The sequence below is a fragment of the Solanum verrucosum genome, unplaced genomic scaffold (genome assembly GCF_900185275.1).
Source record: "Solanum verrucosum unplaced genomic scaffold, falcon-dt-bn FXZP01000084.1, whole genome shotgun sequence".
Classification (NCBI taxonomy): Eukaryota; Viridiplantae; Streptophyta; class Magnoliopsida; order Solanales; family Solanaceae; genus Solanum; species Solanum verrucosum.
The window spans coordinates 898,892-908,098 of NW_026019846.1; the positions used below are offsets into that span (position 1 = coordinate 898,892).

Genomic DNA, 9,207 nt, shown 5'->3' on the forward strand with positions numbered 1-9,207 from the left:
CTCCCGAAACCAACGGTACTCTCGGAATTTCAATCTGAGCCTCGGAACCTCATATGTTGACCAAAGTCAACTCTTTATCAAAATTTCACAACTTTAGCAACTTAGGACCTCAATTCTTCGTTTCAACTCCAAATTCAACTCCGTAACTTCACACAGACCCGTTTTGACGTTCTAAAACTGCCGGAATCGACGGAAATCCGATCCGAGTTCCGAAACTCCAAATAACTCTAAAAAGCACTTTTTAACCAACTTTAACTCATAAAAACTCAACTTCTCAAAAACTCAATTTTTTACAAACTTTTCCTCAAACTAACTTTACAACCACAAAACATGGGACTCGGGGCAACTACCGAAAGGGCAAAATAGTCATTTCCACGAAAAATTACCAAAATGACCTTTCGGGTCATTACATGCTCGATACCACTTGTTGGGTTCAAAAATAATTAGAGAGTCATGCGCAAGCTTGCAATTGCAAATCGTGTATAAATCAGATGACAAAAATTTATACTAAAAATTAAAATATTATTATATGAAATTTGGTTAATAGGCCTACATATTAAAAACTAATAAAAAACATTAAAATTGTAGACAAAAAATTCTCCCCATAAACAAAAGTCTCTAAATGACTACATTGTTGATATTATTGTGTTTTTGGTATGAGAAGAGGGATATTTAATTTATAGATCTCCTAACTTTTTCTTTAAGGAAAGAATAAACCAAATATGGAAGAAAAATCTATTATTATTATTTTTTGGTTTCACACCCATAAGAAGGAAAGAAAAAATTAATAAAAAGTAAAAATATTTATGGTAATGTTTTATCTTTTCTTTTAGGAAAAATTAAACTTTGAAGAAAATCAAGGCAAAACCCTAACAGAAAATGATTCATAATCAAAATTAATTGAAACACACTCTATAAATTTATGATACTTGATATATAAGGAGACGGAGAGTCTCATTTATGTATTAGTAAATCACATTAATAATGTAATATTTAATATTTTGCTTAATCTTTTTCCCTGGTTTTGGTTCTGTCACCAGATAGTGTCAAAGAAGTGTGAGAATTTTATGTAAGTATGAATTTTCATACAGTGATTGGACATATTGATTTCACCCTGAAATTAAGAAATTTTGTCGCAGAAAAGAATGACACATTTTTCAAATTTCAAAAGGGATGTATTCATTGTAGCAATGACAGAGTGTACAACTTGGACATAGTTGTATGAAAATAAAAGACCCTTCCTAGCTCCTACCTCATAGGTCAAAAAACACAAAAAATTAAAATTTTATTTATTATATTATATAACGAAGAGTATAGATATGGAACATCAATTCAAGTGGCAAGATCCAAATCCAAATATTGTTTGAAAACTATGTGCAAAGCGGAAGCATATTAGAATCTTACTGCTTACATGAATAATAGATAACCAATAAAGTTTATGCTAGAATACATAAACTTGTTGAAATTTAATTCAAGAATTACCTCTTGAAGTGTGAGTAGATACCTTCAAGTGAATCCCCAAATTAGATTGATCTTCAAACGAATCCACAAGATAGACGAGAACTATGATTTTCTACAGTGATCCCAAGTTCACATCCGAACTCTCTCAATACGTGGGTGGACAAGTATGAATAGAAAACTAATCAATCTTTTTCTAGGTTAGGAGAAACCCTACTTATAGAGATTTCTTTCAATTCAAAAAGGAGAACAAAACCCAGTCTATTTTTTTTCTCAAAAAAAAACACACTTGTTTTCTTTTAAAACCAAACTCACGCCTAATTCTTCTTCTCCCCTTAGAAATAAGATTGTGAATTCTAGTTAAATATGGGCACTGTAGGAACCACAAAATTAATTACTGAGGCTTCCTATTATGAAAATAATTAATTTGAATTATTCTTACCATAATAAATTACAAATCATTTCACTAGAAATTCAAAATTGCACTTCTCTATTTATATTTCGAAATTCCCCATTAAACACTTATGTAATTCTCGATGTTAAGATTACGGATAATAATCAATAAATTAAATTACTGACAAATTTAATTCAATGATTAATTTCCTTTAGAGCACTACTTAACTTATTTCATGTGTCAGATTCATAAATCCACTTGCAAGGTTTGAAACGATGAAAACTTATAAGTTTCTCAAAAAGGCATATCAATCAATCTCTATAACGAGACATGAATTCCATCAACTAACTTATTATTTCACCAATATATATTATTATCATCCAATCTATCAGACATATTGATCCATCTCAAAATCTCACCTTTTAATAAATCAAAACGATAATTAATATATACAATTCATAATAGTTATATCAGGATTGAGAATATAAGTAGATTTAATAGTTTAGAGAATATGTTTTTGTCAGTCAGTCTAAAACAACTATCTCTACTCGGTCCCGTTCAATACATACAAAATGTACTAGCACAAGAAGTTGGAACTATACCATTCTCATAATCAAGATAACGAGACATGAATTCCATCAACTAACTTATTATTTCACCAATATATATTATTATCATCCAATCTATCAGACATATTGACCTATCTCAGAATCTCACCTTTTAATAAATCAAAACGATAATTAATATATACAGATCATAATAGTTATATCAGCATTGAGAATATAAGTAGATTCAATGGTTTAGAGAATATGTTTGTGTCAGTCAGTCTAAAACAACTATCTCTAATCGGTCCTGTTCAATACGTACAAAATGTACTAGCACAAGAAGTTGGAACTATACCGTTCCATAATCAAGATAAATTACATATAATCTTGTGCTATAATCGTACCGATGACATGCTCAATTTCCATCCTAGATTGTGAACAAAAACTTTATACTTATAAAAATCGATGATTTAATCCTCTGTGTATAAGCTAAAACTCTACACACTAAATCATCTTACTATATAAGTAAACAGACACCATAAACAAATATATGATCTATTAAAATTGAATAAATATTTATTATAGAATAAATATTATATCTTAACATATGATTAATAGTATATATCCCAACAAATATAACTACTACTGATTTCTTCTTTACATTACATACCGTAAATAAAAGGATATTATTTAAACTTTGGTGAAGCGGAGGTAACACTTGCCAGATGGAAGATTGGCAGTGTCAAAACCCTGTGAAAACATCTCCTTCGCTTCTTCATTGGAGACACCGGGTGCTATCACCACCGGCTCTCCCGGTTTCCAGTTTGCTGGGGTTGCAACTTTGTCTCTTCCAGTGCTTGCTGGGTACAGAAAGCTATATATATTAGAATCATGTTCCATTATATATATTTCTTTAAAAAATTGAACTAATTAAATCATAACCGTATCTATTTCAACCCGCCAAATATATAGCTTTTGAATTTGAAGTGATCAATAAGTGCCCAAATTCAATCCAACCGTTTAAAATTACCTTCTTGTCAGGGCCTACAATGTGAAGGACACGAGAAGGAAGCTTATTGCCAGAGGAATCTTTCTCATCAGGATCCACCATGTTGAGTTGCTTAATCAATTCTCTCTTCAGATCAGCAATGATTGGGTATGTCACTTTCTGCCAAAAAGAAGCTGCTACTTGTAAGGAAGAAAAAAGAAAAAAAATTTGTATATGTTATACGTACGTTATAAGCTTCAATATCCTTGATCCATTCATTATGAGACTGAACATTATCACAAGAAAGTCCCACAAGTTTAAGTCCTCTCTCAGCGAACTTGCTAGCATATATAAGCAGCCATCATAGCCAGCTCCGTAGTGCATACTGGCGTGAAATCACCTGCATGCATCCAAACACCACATTATGACTGCCCAACGCGGATACAGTCGGATATGAGTGGATGGAAAACCATGAAATACTCAACTTGAGTCGAATATGAGTGGATGGAAAACCAGAAATACTCAACTTGAGTCATATTTAAATACTCCCTCTGTCCCAATTTTCGTATTTTGAGAGTCAAACAGTTTAAGGTTGACCAAAAATTTCACATAAAATCTTTAATTCTTTTAAATGAAATTTATATATTTGTAAACTACGTACTATAAATCACAATGATTGATAATTCAAAATTTTAAAAAGATCTATAAAAAACTTAACGTAAAAAATAGACTTGTTTAAATCTCGAAATCCAAAAAGTGCCACATAAAATGGAAAGAAAGAGTAATTTAATATGGATAAATATGAATAGGGGTCTTATTTTCAAAAAGCAAAATCTTTTACCCCTCCCCTCCACGATAAAAATTAAAACTTTTTCGAAATTTATTTTTTACTACCCAACCACCCCCGCTCCTATCTCCAAAAAATGTAAGAAATTAAATTTTGTGTTTTATAATTTTTTTTTTAATCCCCATCCCTCCCCTAGCACCTCCCAAAAAAAAAAAAAGTTTAATTTATTTTTTAAAAATTCTAGATTTTTTTTTTCTTACCTCATGACCTCACCCATCCTACCGCAACCACGTAGCTCCAATAAATGTTAATACCATTCTTTCTTTTATGAATGGAGAATAAAAAATAACTTTCAAATTTTAAAGGGTGTAACATTGCACATAAATTTTAAAATAAGAAAGTAATATATGTCATATCACCATCAAAGAGAAGTTATAAAATGAACAAAAGTGGAAGTAACTTTTTTTAATCATTCATATAGCCTATAGGTATAAAAAGTATTAGGTAGTGCAGAAAAATTAAAGCAATTTAACCTGGATGAGAAAATAGAATGGTGTAGCTATCACCAACATAGTCATGGAGTTTCATCTTTCCATGGTTTGTTTCTACTTGAAGATTAGGAAGGTCATCTCTAATAGTAAGGCCTGGCATTGTTTTTTCTCTTTTTTAATTAATTTCAACTCAAAATACTTTTTTTGTGTGTGTGGAAAAATGGTAAGAGGACAAGTGTCATATTGTATCTTTTGGATCCAATATTTTTACAAACACGTTACTTTCATTTCTAATAATATAATTATAAAAATTACTCAAATACACATCTTATTTTACTATAATTCCTTATTATTTTAAAAAAATTCAAAAGATACATCACTTCTCTTCCGCTAATACATATCCATCTCTCTCGAATACTTCATTTTCCTCTCTCTCGGATACATCCCTACCTCTCTAGGGTACATCCCTAATCCTCTCTGATACATCTCTCCCTTATGTATCTATTAATATATCCGGAAGTCCAGTGATGTTTGCGAAATTCATAAATTATAAGAGACTTTTGAAATTTGAAAATAGTAGAGAAATAATAAAATTAGCTCTTTAACACTATGAGATTTATGTAAATTATACTAAATTTTTTATATTTAAATTATTAATATTATGACTTACAGAATTATTATTTTTATTTTATATATAAATTCACAATAAAAATAAATTTTACTTTTAAAGTTTGTGATATCATATAAATCGAGGACAGAGCACAATTTTAATTAATAGAAGGTGGAATAGATTCCGATCCTTCTTAATTTAAGTTTTATTTATTGTTTACTTAAATTTATGTCGGCTTAATTCATCTCTTGAATTTAATAGTGTCGATCCTTGTTAGATTGTGTCGACTTTCATTTAAGCACGTGAAAGTGAATAGAAAAAAAAAAACTTTTAAATAGATATTTTTCCAACTATATACTCCCTTCGTCCCATTTTATATGTCATCTTTTTAATTTGCACTTGTATTAAGAAATGGTGTAATTTTACTCTTCTACCCTTATTTAATGTTTTCTTAAGTCAACTTTATTAATAAATGACAACATTAATTAGCTATTCTATCAAGGGTATAATAGGCAAAATATAATAATTTATGCATAAATTTTATAAAATGACAAATATTGTGGTTCAACTATTTATAGAAAGGGATAACATATAAAATGGGACGGAGGAAGTATTAATTATCACATAATCATCCCTAATCAATATAATGATTTATGTTATTTCAGATATATTTCTCTATATTTTCTCTTAATATATATTGTAAATTTTATTTTGAATGTATTTTTATTTTTTTTAAATGCAATAATTATTTGTTTCAACTATTTTTTTTTTCTGGACCCATATCTATACAATGTAGTTGAAATTTTATTTATTTTAGCTAAATTAAGAGAAGTTTCAGCCAAAACAATAAAGTGCAAACATGTATCTTCTATAAAAGAAAAAGACATTGTATATTATTTTTTTCATGCAAAGACTATACTTTTACGTGCAATGTTCCTTTTACGAGTCAAATATATCAGATATTTTATTAGAATATTACTTAATTCTTTTTTCGATTCAATAATCATTTTTTAGCGGTGTATTTCTTCTTTTTTCTAACCTGGAGTGAAATATTATTATTTTTAATCAAATACGAAAATTATAGTAGACACAGAAATTTTATTGGATTTAATTCATACAAAATTTGGATTAAATTCATGTTTATTTCGGTTGAATGATTAATTTGGGCTTTACAAATAAATAAGTCCATTTTTATTAACTTCAAGTCCAAGGTCCATTTCACCTTGAAGCCCAAACCCATGCCACATGTTACAGTGACTAGGCATCCAAGATCAACAAGGTGACGCCACGTGTCCAAATGAGGTGGTAGTCCCAGTCAAGTGCAAGAACCAATCACAATCCACCAAGTGTCAAAATGACATCCTTTGGCCAATCATAAGCATTCTTGTCCACCCTCTACAACTATAAATATGGGATGTACATGACATTCTAAAGAGAAAGGGAAGAAAACTCTTCAAGAAGCATTCTGCAATTGGAGAAAGCTACAACATCAAATACATAACTCTTCAAAGGAGTGATCAACGGAGTTCTTCCCGGAGATCGACTTGAAATGCCAAAGTGCTTTCCGACGTTCCCAGAGATCAAATACATCTCAAGGAGGTCTACATCATCCTACATTCGAGAAATACGCTACTGAAGGCCCTCGAAGCACTGAGAAGTTTAGGAGAGAAGAATCAAGAGAACACCAGAATTGTACTCACAAGATTCATTAATTAAAACTACATTTTTCTTTTATTTATTTTTCTTGCAGTTAATTTTCAGCGCTTATGAAAAATTATTGCGAACAAATTTGGCACTCCCTGTGGGACCAATTCTGCTCTTCATCTCTTCCTCTTGTAAAGAAAAAAACTACAAGTTCAACTTTGCAATGGCCTTCAAGAAGATCAATGATGTTTCATGGAAAGAGTCTTCGACTGCCACATTTGTTGATCTTAGAGATGTTGGTCCAGTCAGTCTTCACAAGTTCAATACTAGTGTAACGCCTCGGAAAATAGTAAGTTGAACTAGTGAGTTCTAGAGCCTTTCGTAGGAGTTTTGGGGTGTTGTATGAAGATTAAAACTCGTAGAAATGATTTCCGTACTTAGAATATGGGTTTTAGGGGTTAAACGTCCGGGTACGACTCCCCAAGGACCAACCAAAGGGGTCCTTGAGGAGGACCCCAAAACAGTCCCTAAATCTGGAAATTTTAGTGACCTACGGATGCCATCTACTGGCTATAGATGGATCCACGCCCCATAGGTTGGGGTCATGGGTCAAAGACTGCAGTGGCTTGCACTTTTAGAGCTGTAGACCTCACCTACAGAGGTGGTCCACGCCCAGTAGATCCACCTACGATCTGTAGGTGGTGAGGTCGTAGGTGCTGCCAGTTTTAAGTGTTTTAGTTTTAGTTAGGGGGTTTGGGAATTAAGTTAGTAGTTAATTAGGGGTTAAGGTAGGTCGGTTAGTTAGTTAATTAGCCACCTATAAATACTTAATAGACCCCAAAAACTAATTCATTAACTCATTCACCTAAGACCCCAAATTACTCTCAAGAAATTCTCTCTCTAGAAGCAAGAAGAAGAGAAGAGAAGAGGGCAGCACCTAGGTCGAGTTTTCTCCATGGATTCAAGCTTTTTTTAGGGTTTTTAAGCAAGGTATGTGAAGATTATTCATCTATGGGTTCTTCCACCCATAGAGCCCCCATAGTTTCCCCACTTGTGAAATCAAAAACCCCATTCTAGCTAGGGTTGTGCTTGCATTGTGGGTAGGGTTTGGTGTGATTCTAATCTAGTGGATATCACCCAATTATGATTGATTTATATTTTTTTAATGATAATATTATGATTTCATATTATTTCTAGGGTAAACCTTAATCTAAATTGATGAAAGTGATGTTTGTGGGTTTATGACATTAGAGGCAAATTTCAAGGTTCAAAGGTGATCTTCCTAATTCAATGTCTTGTATACTAATTTATCATAGTTAGGACCATATAATCATGAATTGAACTAGACTTGATTGAATAGGAAGGATCTTGACTTGTAAAGTTAGAATTGATTATGACTAGAATCACTTAGTAGTAAAGACTGTGATTGAATAGCTTGTAATTTAGACATGAATTATGAGAGAATGAAGTTAAGCTTGAAAGTAGGGCTTGCAGCCATCATTGTTAGGGCTTTGGGGGTAAAGTCAATATGATGTGATCTTGTTGTGTATTTTCTTTCTCTTACACACTTAGGCATAAAGATGCTAGGAGATCCAAAGGTTCTCTCACATAGGAGGATTTTAGGTTGGATTAATAACCTAAAATGAATAAAACACATGTTAGTCTAGAATAGCTTGAAGTTGTGACATATGTTCCCTTCATGTATAACTTGGCTTAGTAGGATAAGACCAAGATTGATAGCTTGGGATGGAGGATCTATACTCTCCTAAGGTATAGCTTGACTTGGCATTGTTAGGATGCCTTCATGTGTAGCTTGACTTGGTAAGACAATACTATTTCGTGGTAGCTTAGGATTGAGGAATTATGCTCTCCTAAGGTTAGGTTGAATTAACATTGGTAGGATGCTTTTCATGGTAGCTTGCATTAGAGTAGGCATGGTAGCCTAGGATTGAGGATCTAAACACTCTTAAGGGTAGCTTGAACTAGCATTGTTAGAATGCATTTCATGGTAGCTTGATTTGGTTAGGCCAAGACCACTTCATGGTAGCTTTAGGATTGAGGACATATACTCTCCTAATGGTAGCTTAGTATTGAGAATTCATACTCTCCTAAGGATAGATTACATTAGCCTCTTGGAGTGCTTGTGAGGTTAGCTTGAGTTAGTAGTACTCATGGTAGCTTGGGATTGAGATTCATATTCTCCTAACGATAGCTTGCATTAACATTATAGGATGTATTTCATGGTAGCTAGGATGGGACATTTATACCCTTCCTTGCATAGCTTGGACTA

At 32.1% G+C, this 9,207-nt stretch overlaps 1 pseudogene; it reads right to left on the reverse strand.

Moving 5' to 3' along the window:
• Positions 1-3,087: 3,087 nt before the first annotated feature.
• Positions 3,088-4,823, reverse strand: LOC125816772 (1-Cys peroxiredoxin A-like; annotated as a pseudogene).
• Between the last annotated feature and the right edge of the window lie 4,384 nt (positions 4,824-9,207).